Below are 26,920 nucleotides of genomic sequence, written 5' to 3'. Positions count from 1 at the left end.
TCCCTGACTGATGACAGATCAAAGTCCTAACAGATTTCACAATTTAATAGATAACTTCTTGAGATGTTGTGATTCACAATTTTTTCACTTTGTATCCTAGATAGTATTGGGCATCTTCTCCTTTAGAAGGCTTTTCAGAATTAGTAGAAAGCTGGTAAAATCTTGGAAATTCTGTGTGATACGATGAGGCATTTATATTGAACATTAGGGGGGAAAATGTGCAGATGATTACTTGAATGACCATTTTTCATTAATATGCATATTTATGAACTTATTGATTTCCTAGATTGAGAGCCAAGCCCATTATTTTCACTCTCTACTTATATCCTAAAACCATTATCAGTAGAATCAGCGTGATTAGTGGTAAAAAATGTTAAGACTTGCAATTCTGCATACAAAGGTGTTCCTATTACACTAGTGGCCGCTAGATGGCAGAATGCATTGAGTACTGGATATTGAACCCAAAAGACAAGTGATTTTTGTGACCCTGGTCAAGTCATTTAATCCTTAGCCTTATTTTCATTATCTGCAAACTGAGCATAACAATAGTACTGACCTTGTAGGATATTAAAACTCAAAATATGCAACACATATAAAGCATTTTGAAAAATTATGGTGATTTTTAAAAAGACAAACTTAAAAAAAAAAAAAAAAAACTCTTTGCAAATTTGAAAGTGCTATATTCTGGTATCAGGAAGTCCAATGATCATCAGACATCCATCACTCCATTACTTCAGTACTTCAGATGGATTACACAAACCCCCTTCCAGAAGCCAAGCTTCTTGCAGGCTCCAGTATTGAACACATGACTTCACCTTATTATTCCTCATTTTCCTCATGTGTTACATGAGATGTTAGAACTCAGAATGTCCATAATGAAGCTCGTCTTTTCTAGCCTTAAATTCACTCTCCTTCTGACCTTCCCTGTTTCTGTCATAAAAGTTCACAACTTCAACCACTTGTGTTTTGCTCATGCTCTCTCATTTCAGATAACTAATCACTTGCGAAATACTATTGTATCTACCATCTATCTATATATATATATATCTTATGTAGTCATCTCCTTTTCTCTGATTAGGCCTCATCTTGATTAAGATCCTTATCACATTTTTGCCTGGATTATTGCAATATCCTTCCTTGCCTCAGTTTCTCCCCTTTCCGATCTATTAAATGCATGGCTGCCACATTGATTCTTAAAGTGTAACTAAAACTTATTTTGTCATTCTCCTATTTAGTGAAGCCTGTTTTTCTATATAAACTCTAGAGACAAATGCAACTTTGATTTTTAAAGTCCTTCATAACTTGTAGACAAAACTAATTTTTTAATATTATTATATGTTACTTCCCTTTCAGCATTCTATGGTTCAAGCAAAATTACCTTCTTGCTCTTCCTCATAAAGGACACTCCATTTTTATATTTCTTTGCCTTTACCATGGTTGTTCTCCATGCTAACAATGTATTCCTTCTTAACATTCTTCTTTTAGATCTGATTTTTTTTCACAGCTCTGCCCAAGTGTTTTTGACCTCCCATAAAATTCTTGCATATATCTTGTATATTGTTGTCTCCCTAGTAGAATAGATTCCTTGGAAGCAAGACGATTTTAGTTTTGTGTTCATATCCCCAGCATATTGCACAATAGCTGGCATATGATAGGTGCTTAATAATTTTTTTAAAAAATCAATTGCTTGAGTTAGCTCTAAGATGGCATGTCATGACAGATAATAAGTTAAGAATGCCTGAGTTCAAATTTGGCTTCAAATACTTATTTTTTTTTATTTGATTTAGGGAAGACACAAACTTTTAGCCTCAGTTTCCTCATCTATAAAATTAGAGAGTTGAACTCATTTTAGATCTCTTCTACCTCTGTATGAATGATTCAGTGCTATTTTGGCCACTGTTAGAGATAGTGTAGTTTTGTTTTAAGCACACATACAGCTTATACCAGAGTGACCCAATTTCTTTTTCTTCTGGACAGGATTACTATTGTAGTAAGATAGGGAAGGGAAAGCTAGGTGGCGTAATGGATAGAGTGAGAGGCCTAGATTCAGGAACACTTTTTCTTGAGTTCAAGTCTGCTATAAGACTACTTGTGTGACCCTAGATAAGTCACTTGCTCTTATTTACCTCAGTTTCCTTATTTGTAAAAATGATTGCTTAAACAATTCCAGTATCTTTACCAAGAAAACTCCAGGGTCTCACAAAAAGTCTGACTACTGAAATATGAAAGGAATATGAAGCTTGGACTGCAGCTAGCTAGTATAGTAGATTAGGTGAATTTTCACTTATTTGATGATATGTATAGCTAGGGTTCAAGAAAGTTTCAAAGCTGAGTGCATTAACCCAGCTAAATGCCAGCTTTGACCATCATCCAATGTCCAGTGGGACAGTTGCACTAGGTAGCCTTTAAGGTATTTTTCTAATTGTAATATTCAATGATTCTGAATTTTTACATGTGAAGAAGGCATTGTAGTGTTTGGGTCCCATGAAGAGAGGTCTCCTGGATTTCAAATCATTAGTTCATTTCTGAGGGAGGTAAAAAGGGCATAGGAGTCTGCCTTAGAAAATCTTGCTATGCATATTCTCAATTCAGCCTGTCATTCTGATCCATCTACAATCCCTTCAACTTTCTTGTTTCCTCAGTATAATTTAATCTAATAACCTCATGGCTGACAAGCTCATCCCTGCTCCAAGACAGAATCCTGTGCTTTTCTCTCTTTATCTGGAGGTAATATTTTGAACTATAATTCTCTTATCACTTATACTAGCAAAATACTTATTAATAAACAAACTGAAAAAGGAAAAAGGACCCACATGTGCAAAAATGTAGCAGCCATTTTGTAGTAGCAAGAAACTGGAAACTAAGCAGATGCCCATCAGTTGGGGAATAGCTGAACATGTTATGGTATATGAATATTATGGAATATTATTATTCTATAAGAAATGATCCACCAGATGATTTCAGAGAGGCCTGTAAAGACTTACATAAACTGATGTTAAATGAAATGAGTACAGTTAAGATAACATTGCACACAGCAACAAGAGTAGATGATGATCAACTCTGGTGGACATAACTCTTTTCAACAATGAAGTGATTTAGTCCAGTTCTAATAGACTTGTGATGGAGAGGCATCTGCATCCAGAGAGAGGACTTTGGAGACTGAGTATAGATCATGACACAGACTTTTCACTTTCTCTTTTATTATTTGCTTCCTTTTTTTCTTTCTCATTTTTTCCCTTTTTGATCTGGTTTTTCTTGTCCAGCATGAAAAGTGTGGAAATATGTATAGAAGAATTGCATGTTTAACATATATTGGATTTTTTGCTGTGTAGGAGATGAGGGATGGGGAAGAAGGAGAAAAATTTGGAACACAAGGTTTTGCAAGGGTGAATGTTGAAAACGATCTTTCATGTATTTTGAAAATAAAAAGCTATTATTAAAAAAAAAAACAAACAACCTAAAAACTTTTTCCTTAGGCATTAGAATCTAAAAATCTATTTACAATATCCCTGTGCTCGTGATTTATTTACATGTATCTGTATCCATACCACTTACATTTTCCATTAATCTGCTTCACTTTAGCTACTTTGAACTTAAATAAGCTTAAGCGTTCCAATGATTTTTTTTTTTAATCTCAGAGAATTTCAGTTAGATCTATTTGGTCAATAAGTTATTAAGATACTAACATAAATGTGGGATAAGTACTTGATATTGGGTTATGTATTATTAAAAATGCTTTGTAAATTTCATATTTTGGGTACTCTGTCAATCAACAAATATTTTTGAACTACTCACTATTGATCAAATGATATTTATGCATTGTAAAGTATAAAAACAAAATGAAAAGAATTTTATATCCTTTATTAGGGAGAGCAAAATACACAGATTTACAAAATAATTTTGGAGAGGGAGCTCTAGGAGTTCCTATACCACTTTTCAACTAAAATATTATATGAAATTACTCTTCTCTATAAAATTATTCAAGGTCTGATGGGTTTAATTTTCAGTCTTCCCTCAACTATCCTACCTTTTTATTTTTTAAAAACATTTATTATATCCTTATTGTTCATTCACAAAGAAGAAGGTAATAGCAACATTTTTTAAAAAGTTGCAGGAAATAGCCCACTAATGAGAATCTTGGGAATAAAAGCAAAAAAAAAAAAAAAAAAAAAAAAAAAAAACATAAATGGAAGGAACCTTAAAAACCATGTAATGTTAACTTTTTAATTTATAAAAGCGAAAACTGAAGCTTAGACAGATGAAGCGTCTTTCTTAATATTATGCAAAACAGGTGTCACCACATAATTTTGCTCATTTAACATGGTTTTTCTATAACCTAGTTTAATAGAATTATTAAATTTCCCTATATGGACACTGACAAAAACCAAGTCTTTCCTTCTGCCTGGGACAACTCAATTTAGCTGAGCAGAAATGCCTACATACCACCCATTTTCTGTTTCCTCTTTACCCCAGGACTTTGTTATGTTCCAGGTAACCCTTATTTCCTTGATAGCTGATACCCAGCTCCATTATCTGTGGCTTTTTTTTTTTCCTTCCCACTTAGACACAACTGTGGCAAGCTCAACTCTTCTATGAAAGGTCTAGTTACTCTGAAACTTTACCAGTCACTTCTTGCATCTCTAGTTCCAACTTTTCTCATAGAACTGTGTCTCATGTATAACTGTATTACTATTAATCTCCAGTGATATTATTTTGCTTAATGTCATATTTTCAAGGGACCACTTAATATTAGTTAGAGCTGTAGCAGAATAATTTATTTCCACTTAGTGTGTATTCAGTAAGCAAGAGATTTTAAGATTCTAGATGAAAGAATATAGCTTTCTGCCATGTATACTGAGGAAAATTTATGTGAAACATGAGGTTGCCTATTTCCACAAAGAAATTGATGATGCTTATCATATAATTTGTTTATATGCTGTCATGCTACTTATATACACAGTGAATTGATTGTGAAATACTTTTGTATGAAGTATAAAATATTATTATAAATAGGATTAAAATAAAACCCTTAATTGTGATCTATAAATACATTTTTCTCTCCTAAACTAATATTTTCTAAATTGACATTATATATTACTGATCTCTCATGAAAATTTGGATTAATGGTATTTTAAAATCTATTTGAATTATTTACACACATTTTTGGATAAATCAAGCCTTTTGAAATACTATTGCAAAAATGACTTTCTAAAAAGTATTTTTTTAAAAACTAGGAATTTTTTGGGGGGTGATATGGGGGAAGAACATGAATTCCTAGGGTCCATTAACATTAGCTATCTATTTACATTAATCTTTATTGAAAATTGTAGTTTTTGTGCATACTCTTTGATCCAGCAGTGGCTATACTGATCCTGTATCTCAAAGAAATCATAAAAAAGGAAAAGGACCCACATATGCAAAAATGTTCATAGCAACCTTTTTGTAGTGGCAAGGAACTGGAAACAGTGAGTAGAACCATAAGAATATTGAACACAGCAACAGCAAAATTATATGATGATCAATTATGATGAATGGGTCTCTTTTCAACAGCGAGATGATTCAGATCAGTTCCAATGATCTTGTGAGGAAGAGAGCTCTCTGCACCCAGAAGACTGTGAGGACTGATTGTGCATCACAACATAATATTTTCACTTTTTTTGTTCTTGTTTGCTTGTTTTTTCTCATTTTTTCTTCTTTTTGATCTGATTTTTCTTGTGCAACATGGTAAATGTGGAAACATATATAGAAGAATTGCACATGTTTAACATATATTAGATTACTTGCCATCTAAGGGAAGGAATGGGGGAAAAGAGGAGAAAAATTTAGAACACAAGGTTTTGCAAGGATGAATTTTGAAAATTATCTATGCATATGTTTTGAAAATAAAAAGCTTTAATTAAAAAAAAAAACCCTGTAGTTTTGATTAATTCATTTGGAAAACTGTTTCATACCCATCCTCCTCAGTAAAATGTTTCAGTAAGTAGGGAATCCATGACTTTGGAAAACTGGTATTTTTACTATTTTATAAAATACCACTTCATTTTTTTCTGATTTTTTCCAAAGCTGACCTGTAATTTTCCTTCCTGTTAAATTATAGAAAGAAAAATAGCATGCTTGCATTTAAGTACTGAAAAATTAATCCAGCAATCTTCTCAGCAAAAGTTCTTGTGAGATCTTTTTAAAAAAATTTTCATGATATCATTTTTTACTTCAAAGTACTGAGTGTGTGTGTGTGTATGTATCAAAGCTTCTTTGCTGTTAATTATGTAGTACTTTAAGTTTTTAAAGAAATTTAAACACAGAAGTTTAATAACAAAATTATGAGGGAGATGCTATTATTTTTTCAGTCATACAGATGAAGAAACTGAAATTGAAAGTGATTAAAAGCCTTGATCCAGGATCACAACAAGGAAGTGTTTGAGGGAGAATATAAATGTTAGGTCTTTATATGACAAGTCTAATAATCTCTTCACTCTGCCATCAATCTGATTCTGTAGTATCCTGGATTTGGAGTTGGGAAAACCTTCTATTCAGATCTTTTCTTTGATATTTTCTAGTTTGATTGCATCTCCAAATTTCAGTATCAATGTCTCAAAAAAATTGCGTGGTGGGGAAGTAATAATGAAAGTAATAATGAAATCTTCCTTAGAAGACTATGTTAGAGGTGTCTCTTCAAGAACTAATCAATAAGAGAAAAGCTGATAAGTAGAAGTAAATAATGATTTTACACACATACACACTATTTGTGTCTAATTGGTACACATTTTTAAGGTGTGAGGGGGAGAAAAAGGGGAAAAATTATAGGATTATTTTATCATAGATTTAAAAAGCATAGAAAATTGTATGTAATAGATATGCAATTTCATGTACAATTATCTTTTTATTATACTGTTTTGGAATTTCCAGTTTTATTTCAGAAATTAAATTTTAAATAAAAATTAAAAAAATAAAAAGTTATCCTAGACATCATTAATAACAGAGAGGAAAAAATGCTTAGAGATTCATATACAAAATGATCAGACTAAACAGACCAACAATAAGTAAATACTTAGAAAATAGTCTGGTTTATATCATTGCATATTTTCTTCAATCTCATTCACTCTCACCTTCTGTTGTTACTTTATGAAGCTACTGTGTGAGATACTGAGGCCTGGATTTTCACTCAGGAAAACCTGGAATCGAATTTCACCTCATTTACAGTCCTGGGCAAGTCATTTAACCTCTCCAAACTTTCATTTTCTTATTTACATATCAAAGGATAGATAATGCACATGAAGTGCTTTGTAAACTTTAATTCTACATTAATGTCAGCTGTATAACAACAGCTTACGTTTATACAAATCTCTGAAGGTTTCTAAGTGCTTTTTTCACTTTGCCAGGACATCTTTCTATTCAAAAACCTACTTATCAGGAATATTCTCTTTTCTTTTATAAAAGAGAGAGAGCAGGCTTAGTTAGAGTAGGTACTACATTGGATAAAGGGCTAGATATGACATCAAGAAAATTCAAAATCAAATCTGGCCCCACACAGTAGTTCTGTGACATTGACCAAGTCACTTCTGTTTATCTCCATTTTCTTAAATGTAAAATGGGGATAATAGCATTTATAACCCAGAATTTTTGTGAGGATTTATCGCGATAATATTTGTATAGCCCTAAGCACAGTGCCTTAAGTATAGTTAGTTCTATATAAAAGCTTAACTGCCATTATTGTAGTGGTTGTAGCAGTTGTAATACAAATAAGAATAACATTCTATTTAATGTGTGACCCTTATTTTCTCTTATGTTTACCACAAGCTCTTGCTCTCCATTTTAATTTAGTTAACCAGTTACTTTTCTGCCTGAGGTTTTCAAAAGTCCTTCCCTTCTTCCGTCTTTCTGTCCTTCCATATTCTGTAGTTTTGATTGGAAAATGAAAGTTCTCTTTCCAAAGCCTCTCTTTTATATAGAACTCCTCTCTAGCAATTCTTCATTTCCCCATCAGTTTTATTCCTTGAACTGGTCTCCACCATGCCCCTGCATTGGGCAATGAGTAATTTCTCCCCAACATCCTATCCTCCTTTATTCCCTATTTAATTATAGGTTCCTTGAAGGCAACAATTGTCTTTATTTTTATTATTTGTATCCAGAACTTACCATAAGATCTGGAACACAATAGGCACTTCATAATTCCTTCCTTCCTCCTTCCCTCCCTCTAGTACTTATCTGGATCAAACTGATAGATGTCATTCATTGTGAAGCAAAGTGTATTGGACTTTCATTTCTCTGGATTTCTACAAATACTGCTTTAAATATTATGCAGTTATTGGAATTAAGGACTCTTTTTGGTATATCAAATTAGTATAATAGAATTTGAATTTTTAAATGGCTATATAGATTATTCTACACTCCCTATCCCCTATCTTTGACCCAAATCTTTTCCCTATGCTAATATGTTAAACTTATATATGTTTCATTAGAAATACCTTGGTTCCTAATTGAGGATCTTTACCATCACTCCAAATAAAGCACTTCTATAATCAAACTCCTTATCCTTTCTACTCCCAATTCTCTCTTCTCTTGAATTATCTATCTATATCACCTAAGCTATACCTGACCACCATTATAATTATAATCCATTATAATTTTTCTTGACCTTATTGCCTTTATCACATTATCTCCTGGATCTTACATATTTATAGCCAGGTTTTATTTGTTGTTGTTGTTGTTGTTGTTGTTCAAGTTACTCAAAGCAAGTATCATTTTACTTTTCAGCTTTGTGTCACCAATATCTGGTGGTAAAAAAAAAATATATATATATATATATAATATATATATATATATATATATATAGAGAGAGAGAGAGAGAGAGAGAGAGAGAGAGAGAGAGAGAGAGAGAATGAGAGTGGTGATGTGTAGCATTTTGACCTTATTTTGATAGGGGGGTATGAGATGTAAGGTTTATGCTGAGTTTCTGACATTATTTCCCAGTATTATGAGTTTATCTTTTGAGATGATTTGGCAAGCATTTAGACTCTATGGCAAGAAATACAATTCTGATGGGCTGGCAAAGTAGCCCAAATGCCATATATATATTACCTAAAGATTATTTTATAGTGAATGCACCCAAGGCAGCTTTTCATATGGGGACACTCTTAAGGGCTATCTGAAGAACTTCAGTAGCAGTCATGAGCTATAATTGATGCTGATACTGAACTCCTCAGGATGGCCTTTCAAATAAGGTAGTGTGCTGTATGAGTAAAACAGCATCACAGTAGCACCAAGGAAATGCGATCTTTGCACATCTAGGCATCTTCATCCCAAGCTCATACTGAACAGATCAGCTACACTTGGACACATTGTACCTTGACCCCAACAACACTGTTTCTTCTTGGAGTGGGAAGAACAAACAATAACAGTGATAATAAAGATGATAATGATAATGTGAATTTTGAGATTTTCCTTAACATTTATTATCATGCTTTGTCCTGTTATGCAAATGGAGTATAAGATTTGGCTGATCTTCCAGCTGATGTAGCAAATAATGCTGAGAGAACAGAAAGGAATAAATATTTCAGAAATCAGGCTAGCCTACACAGACATTTTGAGGATAGAAATCCTTGTAGAAATGTGTTTCTTCTTCTCATCACAACCTAGTGATTGGTCACTGCCATCAACATATATGTGAGACCACAAGACTTCTGAAAATGGCACCCCTCCAGACCATAAGTCTTACCCTGCTTCATACCTGTAATCAAGGGAAATGACTCTACTAGAAAAGGTTCTAAGTTTATTCACTGTCAACCAATTATTAACTTGTGTACAGAAAGCCTATTAGTTGCTTCTGTAGGTTTAACAGTTTTCCAAAGAATATTCATGCTATCATAGTTCTTAACCTTGTCAAATAGTTCAATATCAGTAACTGATAAAATTTTATTAGTGGAAATGATATTATAGAAGAATCATAAGCATACACTTTGCCCTTATATCCCAAGAGCCACCACCTTTTCTGAGGTCTAGGTCAATTTATCATCACCCAATTTTACCAAGAAAAAAGAAGCAACTCTTGTATCTTTATATTTAAATCTGTAAACTCAGAGTATACAAGCTATTTTTTTTTTCTGTTTTAAAGATTTGAAGTAAATTCTAGGAATGTGGACCTAGTATGGAAAATTTATTTTTTGTTTGTTTGTTTTTGGTTGCCATTAGTGTTGTTACAAGAGAAATTTCACTTCATCCATAAAGTGAAGGAGGATTGTTCTAGAACAGGGGTTCTTGACTTTAAAAAATATTTTGATAACTATATTTCAATATAATTTGTTTTTGGTAATCATAAGTATTTTGTGGGTTTTAAAGCATTTTTCTTACAAGGTATTCAGAGGTTTCACCACAGGAGTCCATGTCATACCTCCAAAAAATTTTGGAAATATTGGATTTAGGATTTTTTTTTGTATTTCTTCTATATGAAAAATCCTATAAATCATATTTTTATTCTAGATACATGGAGGACTAGTGAATTAACTGATTGTCCAGTGTAACTAATCATTTCCATTCTCATTGATTTCCATATAAATGAAATTTAAAAAAGATTTAAATGTATGGTAGAAATTAATATTTATCTGGACCTTATTTTTTCAGAATAACTTCTATTTCATAGGATTTAGAAACAACTGTACAGATCATTTAGTTGAACTTCATTCTATTAGTCAGGAAACTGATTTCTGGAGAAGTTGAATCTGTTTTCTTTTTTTTTTTTTTTTTTAGTGTTACAGTGGTTGTGTGTTAGAGAGCTGAGTTTGAATTCCAGCTGATGTTTTCTAATCTGTTACACTGCCTCTCTCAGACATCTAGATATTAACAAATGTATAGTTTTAAAAAATTAAAAATCATGACAATATTTTGTTGTCTCCTTTTGGAGGGGATTGTGAGCAGGTGACACTTTTCTATTCCTCTCAGGGTGCTGTAGTTGTTGTTTTTAACATCATTTGGCTTTTTTAGCCTAAATAAAGTAAATAGAAAATAGAAATTAAATTATGCAGTGACACATTCAGTCAATTGAGTGCATTGTGAAAATCAAGTGGTGCACTTAGACTTATAGTTTACGAGAGAATGATCATTACTTATGCATATGTCATGTCTCAGACACTGTGTTAATTGCTGAAGATGTATGTATGATCAAGCAAGTTAGTCCTTGTCTCCTGTAGCTTCTTCTATCCAAAACCTAAATAGTCCATTAATTTGCTGGCCTGATACTCCTTGAACATCCCATAAAATCTGACTCAAATGTCAACCCCATCGAAGCTTAACCTGATGATTTTGTGGTTTTTAAGTGCTATTCTCTTTCTATGGATTCTTCCTGCTTTTTACTCTTCTCATGTACATATTATCTTATTAAATACTTCAGTGATCCATGACAGTAGTGACATGAGTATTCCCTCAGCAATAAATATGACTTCTCCCAAATTTCAGAGATAGTCCTCGTGAGTTGCTTTAGCAGAAAATCCTCATCACCTTGAGCCCAGCCTGTGATAATTGCATCCAGATTTAGCTGTATACTGGTCCTTGGATGATTGACAGGCTCTGTATTTAAGTTTTTACAGTTTGGTATAGTACTGTCACTGCCAAATCTGTGTTCTTTTGGCATACCCTTTGACAGTAAAGAATCACCTCCACATTTTAATGTGACATTACAAATAGATTAGAGTTTTAAAAGTATCATCTTTTATTGTAACTAAAACCTTATCTAAATTTTAACTAAAATCCAAATTTTTATTGGAAGCCTTCCACAGCTCCTTTTACTTATAGTATCTTTCCTATAATATTTGTCTTAGGTATATTGCACACAGCTTGCTTTTATATAACTGTTTGTGTGTTATAACTCTCATTAGATAGTAATTTTCTTGAGGGAAGCAACTATCTTTTGCCCCTTTTTTTTTTTTTTTTTGTATCCTGAGTGCTTAACACATTGCCTGGAACATAGTGGCACTAAATATAAGTTTATTGTTTGATTTATTTGTATTATATTTATGGATTTCTTCCAATTAGACTGCTGACTCTTTGATACTTGGATAATCACTTGGCTTTCCCAGAACCTAGTAAAGTGAGGTACTTATAATGCCTATTTAATTAATAGCTGTTGAAGAAACGAATTGATCTGAAACTCAACTTTTAAAATGTGGGTATTTTAAACCCAATATTTCAGAGATATGATTAGAAATTTAATAATATGACCCATGATATTGATTTTTGGCATATTAAATGTGTGATCTTTCCCCCCAACTTACCAGTTTATAAAATAGAAATTTGAAAAAAAAAGTTTGGATAAAACACTTTAAAATGATTTTTTAAAAATTTATTATTGAGCTTAAAATTGTGTTAGGGTATAGTAGAAAATATACAAAATAGACAGGTCATATAAATATGAGAGGGGTATATTGTATTTTAAATATTTTAATTAGATGACATCTTAACAGAAAATTATCTTCATAGATATTTAATAATTATTAAAAGTAGATGCTCAAGTTACAGTATATTAGTTTAACTAGTCTTTCTTTGCATTTTAGAGAATTGTCTAATTGTTTTATTGCTCATTGAGAAATAATGATTACTGCAGAATAATACTTTTTATATTGTTCCTGCAGAGATATAAAAATAAGCAAACTTTCACTTTTTCTTTTTGCCTTCAATACTCTATATTTCTGAATTAGACCTTTGTTGTTGAGAGAAATACAAACTAGGATCAGAATTTACTTTTTTAATGACTTTTTTGTGTTATAAATTTGAAATTATTATGGAGCTATTCTTTAAATAAAAAAAAAAAATCACCATACTAGTAAATGTGTTTCTACACTTAATGAAACTCATAAAATTGAATGAAAATATGGGTTAGTTTAAATTGTTAATTTTGCTTTATCAATCACCTTCACTATTTTAATTTTTATTGTTTTAAAAATCATAGTTCTCAAGGAAATAACATTTAATCATGACAGATTAAAAATGTTTGTGAAAGATGAAGAAAAATATGGATGTTTCTTTGACAAAATGACTTCATAATAACTGATTGCAGCATTTCAGATCTTTATTGAGGTCATACTTATTTACATTTGATACTGAATTGGAGAACATAACTTTCTATATGTATTAAAGTATGATGCTGATAACTCTATCATATGGTTCAATGTAGATTTCTGTTGAGCTGTGCTCCACTCCAGAAAAATATTTATTTATTTATTTACAAAGCATGTGCATGAGTAATTTTTCCAACATTGACCCTTGCAAAACCTTTTGTTCCAAATTTTACCCACCTTCCCTCCATCACCTCCCCAAGCTGGCAGGTAGTCTAATACATATTAGAGATGTTGAAATGCATGTTAAATCCAATATATTTTTACATATTTATACCATTATTTTGCTTGTGCTTCATTTTCTATTCCAAAACCTTAATGGACCATTAGTCCAAGCAGTTGCTATAATTAAGAAGGAACATCTTCCTGAGCTTTCCTTTTCTTTTCCTTTCCCAATTTGTCCTTTGACTTCTTCAGGTGCTGATATTTTAAATAAATATATCCTTCCACACTTTGTGCTTCTTAGAACTTTGAGTCACAAAGTAGCATTGAAGTCACTAGACTAGTCTTCAGCAATTTGTTTTGGTGTCTTGGATTTTAGTGTCTAAATATTTTGATTCTTCTTGGCCATAGCAGATTGCCCTGTCACTTAATATTCTGAGTTAAAGATTTCTGGGAAAAAATGACTATCTGTGAATTCTTATTGACCTTAGTTTATGGTGTATGTGTGTGCATGTGTTGTGTGTGCGTGTGTGTGTGTGTGTGTGTGCATGTATTTTACCAAACCTGTAATTTTATCGGCATAAGGGAATTTCTGGTTACTAACTTTTGCAGCTAAAGCACATAAGCACATAGGTGTATTCTGCAGTTTATGGCCTTCGAAAAATTACTTGGAACATGGAGAAAATGAGTGCTTACTTAAGGTTACAAAAGGTCAGTATCAGGGACTAGAACTTGAACTCATTTCTTCTTGATTGATGTCATCCTTCTATCTACAACTTGATGCTGTCTCTCTTTCTTTTTTTTTTTTTTTTCTTTTCTTTCTTTTTTTTAATTTGCTGAGGCAATTGGGGTTAAGTGACCTGCCCAGGGTCACACAGCTAGGAAGTGTTAAGTGTCTGAGACTAGATTTTGAACTCAGGTCCTCCTGACTTCAAGGCTGGTGCTCTGTCCACTGTACTATCTAGCTGCCCCGCTGCCTCTCTTTCTTTACAAAAATTCGCACTGAGTGAGATTGTTTGTTGTCAAGAACTGTTGTCTTTATTTATTTATTTATTGGTGTCTTCTTACATTCTCACTCTTCTTTTTATTATAGTCTGAGAGAATAAATTGACCTCTTGTATTTATTTCGTCAAGTCTTTAAATCTCAAGTTCCTCATCTGTAAAATGTCCACTTTTTTCTCAATCCCAGAGTTTTGTGATTCCAAATTATAAAGAAATTTCCAAGGAATATTAAATACTTGTGATCTACCAACATAGTGCAAAGAACTTTAATATGGTAATTTCACAAAACAGGCCCATAGTTTAGTTTAGAAAATATAAATGACAAATTTAATCCAATTTAGCAAACATTTACTAAATAAGCAAAATACTCTTCTAGACATTGTATATATAAAACAAAAATAAATGAGTCCTTGCACACAGAGAGCTATGTTTGTACTGTGGAAATATGAGAGGTTAAATAGATCTGACTAGTATTTCCTAATGCCTCTCTCATCCCAGAACACTTTGGGGATTCAGTACAGGAGATGTATTGAAGTAACAGAAATCAATTGCTAACTGAATCTTTGATCCTCTTTGCAACACTGCCTTGTCTTCTCTTTTACCTATATATTTTTGAAGGTATAATGGAAATTGGCTGTTTTCTTCTTTCCATACCCTCCTGCCTATTTTATATTTTTGAGATGCCTATATACTATTTTGTAAATATTTTGAAGATAGTTCTTTTATTGAAACAGGACATTAGAACCAACATTTCAAAAATAGTTTTCTTCTAGTCTTGACAGAGCTAGTACTCAGAAAGACAGCATCATATAAACATGAGGGTATCCTTAGTACTAAATGTTTCTCTTTTCAGTTAAAATGTCTAAATACTTTTTTGGGAGTCAATGTTGTAATTAATGTTGATTAAACTACCTGATTTGAGGAAACTGTTTAGTTTAATAATTCATACACTTTTACATGTATATACATCTATTGTTCTTACAGCTACTAATCTATGGTCACAGATAAAGAAAGCATGTTTTTTTTTTTCTTTTTTTTCTTAAATAAAATTTTATTTATCCCCAATTATATGTAAAATAATCCTTTCAAAAATAATCTTTAATATTAATTTAAAAAACTCCAAATTCTCCTTCCCTCTCCCTCCCTTACATAATAAACAATTTGATATAGGTTGTACATGGACAGTCATATAAAATATATTTCCATATCACTCATTTTGTGGAAGAAAACTTGAACCAGACAAAAAGAAGGAAAAAATAAAGAAGGAAGGAAAGACAGAAAGAAAGAAAGAAAGAAAGAAATTAGTATGCTTCTATTTGTATTTAGGTTCTATCAGTTCTTTGTTTTGAGGTAGATAGCTTATTGCCTCATGAATACTTTAGGATTATCTTCAATCATTGAATTGCTTGAAATAGCTAAGCCATTTACAATTGTTCCTCATACAGTATTGCAATTACTGTGTACTTGGTTGTGCTTACTTCACTTTGTATGAATTTATGTGTTCGTGTGAGTCTTTACTGACATTTCTGAAATCATTCTGCTTGTCATTTCTCATAGCACAATAATATTCTATTACAATCATATACCACAATTTATTCAGCCATTGTCTAATTTGTGGCATCTCATAAATTTCCAATTTTAGACACCACAAAAGGAGCTACCACAAATACTTGTGTACATATATGCTCTCTCTTTTCCCTACCTCACTTATTTTAAAATCTCTTTGAGTTACAAACCTAGTAGTAGTATTGCTGGATTCGTGGTTATGCACAATTTCATGCCCCTTTAGAAATCATTCCAAATAAAGCATGCATTTTTTTTCAATATAAAATACATCTAAATTATATAATAAGTGATAAAAAGGTATAGGAAGATAATAAATGAGAACTAAATTGGAAAGGAAACAGGAAAATCATGGATCTTGGTATGGGATTGTTTAATATGCTTTTCAAACACAAAACATTACATCTTACTTTTTCCTGTTAATCTTATCCTTAGAAAATTTATTGTTGACAAGATATCTTATATTTTGTTCCCCTATGGTTCATTTATATCAGTGAAATTAAAAAGGAACTTGTGATTTATGTTTTTATTTTGTACCAGCACTAATTTATTTAATTACTATACAAGAATATTTACTAATGCTTTCCTTTAATTTCAGATATCAAGGTTGTCATTTGCTATAAAGTGAATTATATTTTTATTAGCTAGGATACTGCTGATAGAAATTTATAGGTATTATAGCAACATTTGAAAATAGATATAGCTAAGTGAACAATGATATATTATTGTATTCAATACTGAATAAAGCAAGGATTCTTCCCCCCCCCCGCCCCCCTCAATCCTTTTTCTTTTCTGTTTGATTTCTGCATATAAATTTAGCTTAATGTAATGGATGGATAGATGGATGCAGTCTCAGGATATTTCAGTCTTTTTTAAAGATTTTATCCTTAGTTGCAGTGTAACCATGGACAAATGAGAATAATACTTCCTCACTGGGGCCAGGTAAAAAATATTTTTTAATAAGGAAAGCATCAAATAAATATGAAGTTATTATTTTATTATGAATTGCCTTCTTTCTACTTTCTTACTTCCTTTTCTACATAATTAACTCCAGCTATAGTTCCAAGCTAGCCACATTTGGAAATTAGTTCTTTCCCCTAAGAGGAAACATATAAAATCTCTTGAATTAGAAAGAAAGTATGACCTAATTATAATGCTACATTTTGCTAGTAGTGCCCTTTACCTATTGTTTATGCTTATGTCAATAAGGACAGATTTTTTTTTTTTTGTCAGATACTATGCTAAGAATTGTGAATACAAACTCAAACTCCCATTCTCTGTTCCTGCCTTTGAGAAGCTTATTTTATGCTGGGGCAAGATTATACATAAAAGGAAGTCCAAAAGTTAGATAAGGAAGAAGGAAGGAATCTGGACAAAAATATATGGTGAAGAAATCTGGATTCCATCCTGGTGAAAAATGAAGATATGACTGGTTTAGGATTCCTGCTTAAGTGAAAGTCCTGGGGTGAGCTATCTATCCAAGATGGGAAGTCTAAGGCTGAAGTGATCCATTCTAGTGGAAATGATATATAGTACATGTTTTTTTGCAATATTGACCTGTTTCTTTTTCAGTTAGTGATCCATGTTTTTGTTTCCTATCCTTTACTTGTTTTTGTATATCCTAGTTTAGCATGAACTAAACCTTCAGATTCTTGTTTAAGTGTTGTTGTGGTTGTGGTTGTGGTTGTGGTTATGGTTTTGGTGTTTTTCTTTTTTCTTTTCTTTTTTTTTTTTTTTTGTTATAGAGACCACACTTCCTCTATTTTCTCACTTTTGAATATTATGTCCCACCAAAAAAAAAGTCCTTTGTAGTATTATATGTACTAACTTAATGGACATAATTCTTTATACCCCTCCTTCTCAGTTTGGCAAATTGTTATGAGTCCCACATACTACAGTATAATCTCTCCTTTTCCCAGTAATTTTTTTGATGTTAGTAGGTAACTAGATACAACTAGATAACTAGGATACAATTTAGGTTTTATTTACTTTTACTGACAGTTGATAGAAATTTTTTGATGGGGATAGTGTTTTGTTTTTTCCTTTAAAAACATAAGGTGAAATTCTATATTGATTAGAATGTGATGAGCTTCATTTCCATTTATCTTTCTCTTTGTTTTTTCATTCGTTCTTTTTTTAAAAATCAATTTGATCACCTTATATTACTTGGACTTAAAGTACAGTGGTCATTCAAAGGCCTTATCCCTCTGTGGATTTATTTATTTATTGTTGCTGAAGCAGTTGGGGTTAAGTGGCTTGCCCATGGGACATATAGCTAGGAAGTGTTAAGTGTTTGAGAACAGATTTGAACTCGGGTCCTCCTGATTTCAGGGCTGTTACTCTATCCACCTAGCTTCTCCTCCACTGTGGATTTTTATGGAAGCTTTATGCTGCTCCATTTCCAACCTGGGTCAGTTTACCCTTTCTTAGATAGGAATATAACAAGATGAGAACATTAAGAAATGAATCTAGGCAAATTATTTCTGATTAGAGAGAGGTCCTTTGAAGGAAGTAGAAGATCAAATTATTCAAGGTCTTTCTTTAAAGTCACAGTTTCATTGCAGATGATAATGTATCCTGTGAGGTTGAGGAGGCCTCTCGTAATAGGAAGGAGCAAGTGAAAAGTATAGTCTAGAGGAAATTATATAGAAGTTGTGTGCTGGAAATTTTGCATAGATGTAATAAAATGAATTTAAGTGCTATGAAATCAGATGAATATCAATTTAATAATTATATTCTTTTTTTTTTCTGGTTCCTTTTAGTGTAATGCAATTTCCCTGGTTATCACTGGTTATCATGAACATTTTTCAATGGTAGTTTTTCTGGGATCATGAATGCATATATTCTGATTATTCACAGTCTTCAACACAGCTAAGAGGACAAGTGCTTCTATCCTTTTCAGTCATTTAAAAAATTAGATGAGCTGATCACTTTGGGGGAACTTTTGGCTCCATATGACCTAACATTCCAAAGGAAGACTGGGTGTGATGTGGTTGGGGGACAGATTTAATGACATGCTTAATAACTCTACTATTCCAAACTATTGTTTCATGGATCAGAAGGATATCTTTTTAAAAATGCAATTTTAGTATCTATATATTTAGTAGAGTGCTTATTGATTTAAATTAGGTTCTGGGAGTTATGTGGATATCTGTTCATTTTACACTCATGTGACACTGCATTAACTTGTATAGAACATTTTACTATACAGTGTTTCATTTAATAATGCTTTGGGACTAAATTATGATATCCTTTAATATATTATAATAATAATATGCATCACATTTTTTAAATTTCATGAATGCATCTTCTCATTTTTTATAAAATTCTTTATTGATCCTTAAAACTTCAAGAAAAAATTGTTGCTTTAATTCCACAATAATTGCTTAGGAAAGGATTCTGCATTGTAATAAAATAGTATAATTAAAGCAAACCAGTGTGTTGGTCATATCAGACAAGTATATTTCCTATAGCATGTGGGATTTATCTTCTTTGTTCTAAGAAGAGGACACTAATGTTGCATGTCTTTCTTTTGGGGACAAAGTTTTTCATTGCATGGATTAAAATTTAATATTGTTCTATGTTGTCTTCTTTACTCATTATTGGTAGTCATTGTATACATTTTTCTTTCTAGACTTTCCATCTATTTTTATAGACTTTTACAAGTTGTGGCACAATAATATTCCATTGCACTAACATACTATTATTTTATTCAACTCTTTTCTTAATCCCTTTTTTGCCAAAACAAACAAACAAACAAACAAAAAAACAAGAAGATTAACTATATATATATCTACTTGGGGGAGATGCCAGATTATTGGTATCATTGGTTCAAATACGAGGCATAGTTAAATGACTTTAAAAAAAAAAAAAACTAGTTTTCAAAATTGTTTTATCATGGTAAACAATTTTAACGTGGTAATCAGTTTTTAAATTTTGATTTGCATAGAGCAGATGCAGTATATTTTAGTGAACTTGACAAAAAGCTGGTTTATCAACAACTTTTAGTTGAAGTATATCTTTCAGTTGCTGAATTTCTCAGTCATAAAATTGAGATGAAGAGCTAACCTAGGAAAGGAACAGTCCTTGGTTATAGTAGTAAGTATTCCAATGTTTGGATATCCAGTCACTGGATATAAAAAATATCCAATGATCCAGTATATTTGTTAAACCTTTGGAGATGTTTTTCTTTTCCTTTTATAATACTGAAAATTACTAGCTATGGTACAAGAATTAGTCTTAGTGAGTGTGTTTATTTGTAACAGGAATCTATTACTTTGTCATAATGTCATAAGTCAAAACTGCCATCTTACCTGTAGACACACAGAGAAGAAATTATAGTTTTTATGCTATGCTGTACAGTTAATTGAATGGAAAATTTATAGTAGTTATTCATTATACTGTATGTGTCTGTCTGTCTGTATCTTGGATATACATTAGAGATGAACTCTGATAGGAATCCACAGTTGAGCAGCAAGAGGAAAGCATTTGCATTTTCTTTGGGAAATTGTAAAGTTTATTTAACAATCTTCTCACCAAAGTAAGAGCCATCATTTTATTAATATCCTTTTAGTTTTACATGCTTTTGAGGTATAAAACACCTTTAAAGTCTAGGAAGAATTGAAAGTATGTGTCATTTAGAAGGTAATGAGTAGGTGCATGCTGTGGGTAGGTGCAAAACATTGCTAATAAGAAGTTAAGAAGGAAAAGTGGAATGAAGGATAATGAATGAAAAAAAAAATATCACTTTCTGTGTAGCATGCACTTTGCTAGTTCTAGAATTGAAAACATAATAGCAAAGACTTTGCTCAGAGTATATATTTGAATAAAGAAAATAATAACATTGGGGAATGAATGGTGGCCAATGAGAGTCAGCTTATTTCCAGAAAAGTTACAGGGAAGGTAAGTTGACTTGATCATGGCTGTAGGTTCCAGAACTAGTGAGAGAAAGAAGTACACCTGATATTGAAGAAGGTTGTCAAAGTAGTGGCGAAGTGAAAAGGAGTAAAGCGATGTATGTCTGAGACTTTACTGAATAAACTGAAGATACTATCTCAGAAAGATAGTTATCCAAGAAATGAATGACAATGAAAATTATGGACTGATTATCTGTCAAGAATGAAGGGTCATAACTAGAAGGCAGCTTTTGTACTTCATAGTTATTTTTGTTAAGTGAAGAGACTTTGAGGAAAGCCTCCCAATGTTTGGTAGGTCCCTTGTAATGCATATTTGAAGGAAATGTGCAAGCATTGTAGATGACAGACTTTGTTATTGGATGGTGTATGTATATTTATGAAATCACAGATCATTCATTTGAGTATTTGATTTTCAAAGAATTCTCATATCATCTACCTAGCTTAGAGGTTCTAAAATGTGCTCTAATGACTTTCCTGCAGTCCAGAAGACCTTTCCAAGAAGTCCATAAGGAAGAAGTGAAAGAACATGTATGACATGCCTCCTCTGTGCTAAATGCATCATCAGTATTGTCTCATTCGTTTCTAAAACAACCCTGTGAACTAGGATCTATTATTAGCTCCATTTGTAATTGTGGAAACTAATGGCAGATTGAGGTAAAATGATTAAACCTGAATCATTAGTAAGTGTTTGTAGTCAGATTTTAATTAATATACTGACTCCAGAGTCAACTTTCTGTCTTTTGTATTATCAAATTACACATTCAAGACTACTTCCATAATAACATTCTGGTGCTATTTGCCTATTAAAATATACTGGTTTTTATTCCAAAATCTGTGTGAAGATGGATTTTCTCCAGCTGAAATAATGTATCACAACATATTGAATACAGAAGCAGATATGAAATTCCAGCTGTCTTTGTAAAAGTCGAACCTGAAAGACATTTACAAAAAAAAAAAAAAAAATTAAAAATATATGTAAACCAATGGTACTCTTCCTTTAAATACAGTGAGGAGTGTCGTTGTTTTACATTTATATGAAAATATTTGCATATATTTTAATGAGAATAAATATACTATTATATATTTAAATTGTCAAAATGGCATCTCTTAGATATATTTGGAATCATTCACAATGATGTTTACTTTTGTAGCATTTGCTGGCATACTTGAGCCCTCAGACATTGAAGCTGTTTTGATAGTTGAGCTGGAGCAGTAAAAGAAATCTGAGCCTTCCTTTATGGAATGTGACATTAGCAGCCAGGACTTAAAAATGGAGAAGATAGCTGATAATTATCCCAATGACTTGTGTTTTTTAGACATAAATGGAATTCAATTGAAAAAAATCTCCCAGTAATCCTTAGAGTAAAACTTCTGATTTGTTATTTTGCTGCAATTATACATTAAAGTTGCTAGGACTGCCTGACCCAAGTGGAAAGTACAGAATAAGGAATATATCCTATGCTATAGATTTGAGAGTCACTGATTTCCCCTTCCCCCCCATTGTTGGTGCCTCTGTCTTGAATGACCCAACTTAGTCTCTGCATGCTCAAGACCTGTATTATCATCTCTTTTCTCTCTGGGAGTTTAGATTCATTGTGTCAGTCAGCAAACATTTGTTAAGCCTTTTCAATGTACCAGACACTATTCTGAGAGCTAAGGGAAGAGATTCATGAATGATTAATAGCTATAAGTTGCATGTATATGTACATGCATTTGCTCATGGTTTCACAAGGGGGAGAGTGATAATCATTATCATGTTATAACATTAGTCTCATTCAACTGCTCAAGTGAGCAAGGCTTCAGAGGTTAGAATGATACTTTTGTGGATAGTGTTAATCTGACAATTGTCCAAAGCCAAAGGGAGGTATGGAGAACAGAAAGGGATTGATGGAGAAGCTTTGAAAAATGCTGCTTTGCTTCTCCAAAGCATTGAGCTGAGGCTGCCTAATTTTATTATTGAAATCAGCTCTGTACCAAATAGGGGAAATGTTAGCTCACAGTCCCAAATTTACACCATAAAAACTAGCCTAGCGACATATATGATGTGCTGTGATTTGATTTGTTGTGAAAATGAGTTAGATACAGTCTCAGCTTTGTGACACTGTTTCATTTTCCTTATTTCTGTTATGAGGATAATAATATCTGCCTTCTAGAGTGTACACACAGATAAAATGAAGTGTTTGAAAAGTGCTTTGCAAGCTTTAACATGCTATATAAATATTAGCTATTATTAATACTTTAAATAATCTCAAAAGTTTTATGTGATGCTTTTCTTTACATCAACTTTACAAGAACAAAGAACATTCTTTAATATAAATAACATTTCCCCGAATGTGAACTATTTGCATTTTTGATTTTCTTCCCGAGTTATTTTTACCTTCTGAATCCAATTCTCCCTGTGCAACAGGAGAACTGTTCGGTTCTGCAAACATGTATTATATCTAGGATATACTGCAACATAGTTAACATATATAGGACTGCTTGCCATCTTGGCGGGGGGATAGAAGGAGGGAGGGGAAAAATCAGAACAGAACCGAGTGCAAGGGATAATGTTGTAAAAAATTACCCTGGCATGGATTCTGTCAATACAAAGTTATTATTAAATAAAATTTAAATTTAAAAATAAATAAATAAATAAATAACATTTCCCAACTCTTCATATTTGAATTGTGTTAAATGATCCCTTGACATATTTTTTCCCCTTTTGAAACAAATGATACTTTTTCATTATCTTTCCTTTAAAATCAATGGGTAGTCTTTTTTTTTTTTTCTCTAAAAGATATACATAGGTCTGGAAGATATTTGCCTTGACTTTTCTATTGCAATAGAAGAAATAGCAAAATACTATTTCAGTATGAATTTGGCTAAATTTAAAATGACAGAAATCAGGTACATACCTTAATTTCTTTTGTTAAGACTCTTTACCGAAATCTATTTCAGATTTAAGAATCCTTACAAATCCTGTCAAATTATGTTATGGATTTTTAAAAAAGTTAGTTTTCTCAATTTCTTCCTTTAATTCCTTATAAAGTTTATGACAAGTAAAAGTTCGTTCTTTTTTCAAATGAATGGTCCTGGTGGAATGTAATAAAGAAAGCTATAAATTAGTTAAGCATATTATGTCAGTTTGGTGATGGGCCACTATTTTCAGATGATTAATAGTGATTGAATATCTTGCTTATATGTTAAAACCAAAGTTGAATTATAATTTTAAGGATTCTATATGTGTATGTATGAAAATATGTATTATGTATTTAATTGATCCTTCAAATTTAAATGCGGTCTTCTGCTGACTAGTCTTTCATCTTCAGGGAAATACATGGACAGTATATATTCATTTATAGTAATGCAGTCTTCACTCAGTGATCTTGTCAATAGGGACTCCAGTTTTACTAGAGGTTATAGTTATAGTTGTAATTGTGATTATATGACAAACTAGGATTGGGGAGACAATGGAAATTGCTGCATATAAGAAATTTCAAGGCAGGTCCCAATTAGCATAAGTCCAATTAAGTCCCCCTGTAGTGGTTACATGCATTTAAATTTGGACTTTTTGAAGTTATAATTTGGTAAAACATGTTAATTGGTTCCAGATGAGTGAAAATATATAATATAAATTTGAATAATGCTACCATTTCAGGGTATTCATTATTTTTTTCCTAATGGAAACCTAGTTGTATTCCCAAGTACAACTTTGAGAGTTATCAGTGAATTATATTACCATCATTGTCATTTTGGACAGTTGAATTCTTCCTTGATAGCTTTTTTTTTACACTTTATTTGGGCTTATCTATAAATTATTAGAATTGTTTTCAGGTATCCTATTAGCATTTAACTTCTTGAGCCTTTTGTTCTTTATCCTTTTAGAGGAAGGATTTTTTTTAATATTTATTTTAATATACATTGCTTTATGAATCAGGTTGGGAGAGAAAAATCAGAACAAAAGGGAAAAAAAAAACATGAGAGAAGGAAAAAAGAAAAAGAAAAAAGACATGTGTTGATATACATTCAGTCTCCATAGTTCTTTTTCTGGATACAAATGGCATTTTCTGTCCAAAGTCTATTGGGATTGCTTTGGATCACTGAACTACTGAGAAGAAACAAATCTTTCATAGTTGATCATTGTGCATTCTTGCTAGTATTGCAGACAATGTGTTCCTAATTTTGCTTGTTTTTCTCAGCATAAGTTTGTATAAATCTTTCCAGGACTTTCTAAAATCAGCAAGTTCATAATTTTTTGTAGAACAGTAATATACCATTACCTTCCAATGCTACAGTCTTAACTGATGGGTGATACTCATTTTCCAATTCTTTGTTACCACATAGAGAGCTGCTACCAACATTTTTGCACATGTGGGTCCTTTTTCCTAGAGGAGGGATTGTTAATTTCTTTTTGTCATGAACTTTTTGGCAGATACGATGAAACCTAATAATGCTTTCTTACAATATTTTTAAATGATAAAATTACATGTATAGGATTATAAAAGAAAGTAGTTATATTGAAGTACAGTTATCATTTTTTAATAAACAAATTCATAGATTTTGTGTTTAGAATCTTTATCCTGAACATCAAAGCTCTGTTCTCTCTTTTTGAAGTCTAGTTTTAGATTTTGTCAGTATAGGGCAGAATTCCTGACAATTAACCTTTTCTAAAAATGGGACTGATTATCTAACAATGAATTCCTTGTGAAGGGAAGGAGCTATTTATGTAGCGCTTGTTGACTATCTTTCAAAGATACTGTGCTAGGTATTCTTGCTTCAGAAGGAATTTTTGAGTACATGATCCCTTCCAGTTTTTCAGATATTCAACTTATTAGTTGCTAGATGTTAGTAAATTCAAATAGAAAAAAATTAAAATAACTTTTTATTGACAGAACCCATATCAGAGTAATTTTTTACAACACTATCCCTTATACTCACTTCTGTTCTGATTTTTTCCCTCCCTCCCTCCACCCCCTCCCCTGGATGGCAAGCAGTCCTATACATGTTAAATAGGTTACAGTATATCCTAGATACAATATATGTGTGCAGAACTGAACAGTTCTCTTGTTGCACAGGAAGAATTGGATTCAGAAGGTATAAATAACCTGGGAAGAAAAACAAAAATGCAAGCAGTTTGCATTCATTTTCCAGTGTTCTTTCTTTGGGTGTAGCTGCTTCTGTCCATCCTTGATCAATTGAAACTGAGTTAGATCTCTTTGTTGAAGAAATCCACTTCCATCAGAATACATCCTCATACAGTATTGTTGTTGGGGTATATAATGATCTCCTGGTCCTGGTCATCAAATAGAAAAATTAATAGATTTTAGGAAGCAGAAAATAAAACTCCACTTAGCGTGTTAAAGTATGAAAGTAAGATAAATAAAATGATTCATCTCATCCAGATAGATAACACAATTCAAATCAGAGAATTGATCAGTTTTTATTATTTAATGAATTCTTTCCAAAAGATTTCAGGTGATGAGCCTCAAGTTGCGAAGATCTGAGTTCAAATCTCTTATATTCACTACATTTATTCTTTCCACATTCACCTTAGTTCAAACCTTATTACCTTTGGAAATGTTCTATTTCCCCCCGCCCCCTCAGTGCAAAGAATGCCTTCATAGTAGATGCTTAATCAATTCATATTGAATTGAATCACACAATATGTAAACATGATAGTAAATTATTGAATTGACATGTGGTTGATGCATTTTTACATCCAAGGAGAAAGATTGGCAAATGGTTCCTAATTTGCTGTCACTTCTTTTTGAGTTCTGGTTTCATTTATATTAACAATGTCAATATTGATAAGTTTCACGTCTCTAGAAAGATTTCAGCTCCTCAATTTTTGGATGTCTTTGCATTAGACTACCAGGTTATTTAAATCTGTACTCAGACATAATCAGTTCCTTCTCTGTGTATGGATAGGATTTTTCACAGTAGTTGAGGATGAGTGTACTACTGAGAACAACAAAGTAATTTATAGCTAGTCATTCTAGAACATTGCTATTACTTTGTATAAAATATATTTCATGTTGTTCATGGAGGATTTTCTAGGTTATTTTTTTTTTTCTGAGAGCATACTACTCATCATTTCCCAGAGAACAATAATATTCTATCACAAACACATACAACTGTTTATTGAGCCATTGCCCAATTGATAGGCATCTCTTCAATTCCTATTTTTTGTCT

General features: G+C 32.0%; 1 protein-coding gene across 1 annotated transcript in view; it reads left to right on the top strand.

Moving 5' to 3' along the window:
• PTPRK (protein tyrosine phosphatase receptor type K) overlaps positions 1 to 26,920 on the top strand; it is a 539,585-nt gene that overhangs the window by 128,461 nt on the left and 384,204 nt on the right. The window lies entirely within an intron of this gene.

This window comes from Antechinus flavipes, chromosome 4 (assembly GCF_016432865.1).
Source record: "Antechinus flavipes isolate AdamAnt ecotype Samford, QLD, Australia chromosome 4, AdamAnt_v2, whole genome shotgun sequence".
NCBI classification, from domain to species: Eukaryota; Metazoa; Chordata; class Mammalia; order Dasyuromorphia; family Dasyuridae; genus Antechinus; species Antechinus flavipes.
The sequence above is the reverse complement of the archived record's forward strand: the minus strand, read 5'-3'. Positions and strand labels throughout refer to the sequence as shown.